The sequence below is a fragment of the Solanum pennellii genome, chromosome 4, assembly GCF_001406875.1.
Source record: "Solanum pennellii chromosome 4, SPENNV200".
Taxonomy (NCBI): domain Eukaryota; kingdom Viridiplantae; phylum Streptophyta; class Magnoliopsida; order Solanales; family Solanaceae; genus Solanum; species Solanum pennellii.
Window position 1 is genome coordinate 56430781 of NC_028640.1, and position 2091 is coordinate 56432871.

Below are 2091 nucleotides of genomic sequence, written 5' to 3' on the forward strand. Positions count from 1 at the left end.
CAACGGTTATTACCTGCTATTTGCAACAATTCTAATTCAATATTAGTAAGATATATATACCTGCTATATACTAAATCATTCATGAGAATAAATTTTATAACATAAAAATACACATAAATCGTTAACGAGAATATATGTTCATTACCTTAATTAGAATTCAAGATCCGTGGTTGTAATATCAATTAAAGCAAAATATACAAATCTTTTTATAGCATTCAAAAAAGGTGAAACACATTCCATAGAATTTTCAATCTTCAAAAATATATGATTTCTAGAACATCAATAAAGTTCACATCAATATATACTTCAGCTCCTATGTCAAGTCTTCACTACTGCTTTCATCGCCTTTTTCGATTTCATCACCTACATACAATCAGAAAAAAAAATTTAGCCAACCTCAAATCTTGGAAATTAACAAGTATACATGTAGTTAAAACCATGCATTAGCTTTTAGAATTGTTCAACCCTAAAAATTAGAAATCAAGTACATGCCAATAACATTCAACTGCTACCTGCATTCAGACTTCTACAAGCAGCAGCAGAAACAAGAGACCAGACTACATGCAGTAATTAGCTACTACGTTGGCTCGACTAAACATAATCGTGAAGCTAGGATTCAACACTATAATGCTACACGAAACCAGCAGCAGAAACAAGAGACCAGCAGCAGAAACAGGAGTCAAGACTACAACCAGTAGAAACAACACTATCATGCTACAAGAGACATGTTTAATTAACATAAACAAGAAACCACAAGAAACCAGACTACAAGTAGCAAGTATCAAAAAAATCATGAATCTAACAACTGGTCCTCTACTAGGCTACAAGCAGCACTAGAAAACTCATGAACCAGACTACAAGCAGCAACTAAGACATTAAACTATCAGAGAACAAGCAGCAACTCAAACATTAAATTCATGAATCAGGCATTTACTGATCCTTTGCCTAACTTTTCCCCAACATCCTTAGATCAATAGCATACTATTCCATTCTAAATCCTATAGCAAGTAGCAACAACAAATACCAATAAAAACATAGAATTAGCGACACCAACCTTGTTTAGCCCCTTGAACAGAAGTACATTCTCTTGGTGATGGAGTCGACAATGCTGCAAATATGTTAGGATCAATTAATACTGAATGCTTAGTTGTGCAATTACATCTGCAATAACTTCTTGTCGCACAATTTTCTTTTGTTCCTCCATTTGTTTCTCCATTTTCTGCATCCTCTCTTGCATTTGCTGCATTCCATCAGTTGTTGCACTTAAAGTTGATTCCGAATTGCCAACTTTTTTTTTTCAAAGTGGTCTTTGTAACTCCTGCGCCATATAGTCTTGACGTCCCGGATGTTCAGAACCCATGACGCTTGAAAATGCATCAACATACTCAGCATTTATGCTTATTTGTTTTTCAATTTCCTCCGTTTCGGCCTACTAAAGCATATCCAACAAACACAATCTTATGAAATAAATAATTGATCTCAATAAAAAAATATTAAAATAGACAGGCACATACAATTTTACTAGTAGTACCTTTATTTGAGGCCTTGTACAAACGCCCAGGTTTTCTTGTTCTTGTAACCACAAAGAGATCCTTAGATAATATTGTCTCCTTATCTTTCTCCTAGTCAAATTGAAATACATATATAAAAAATAAAATCACACTGGAAGAGATCCAAAAGAAAATTTCATTAAAAAAATATTATATAAGAGAACTAACCTGCTTATTACGAACTAAAGCGAAACTCTTTTTGCCAGCAGTGTGTGGATTCATCAGTTTTTTTCGATTCTTTGCATCTGTTTCAGACATTTTCTGCAAAGAAATGAATCAGTAATGTTAATCGAAGGTATATTAGTGTTATATAGTGTACTAGACGAGGTCAATATTAGTCAGTCTTTCCTTTATAACAATCTATTTTTCCTTTATAACAATCTGTAAATATCAGTCATTATATTGTGTTAAGGTGTCTTGTAAAATGCATGTGACTATCACAATAAATAAAGAAAGAAGCTGCAAAATATTACAATAGAGAAGAGAGTAAAAGAAAAAATAAAGCAGAATATATACTATTATCACACTACTTTAGACACTA

General features: G+C 32.8%; 1 pseudogene; it reads right to left on the reverse strand.

Annotated features, from left to right (window-relative positions):
• Window positions 1–313: 313 nt before the first annotated feature.
• Window positions 314–1808, reverse strand: LOC114076829 (annotated as a pseudogene).
• Window positions 1809–2091: the final 283 nt, after the last annotated feature.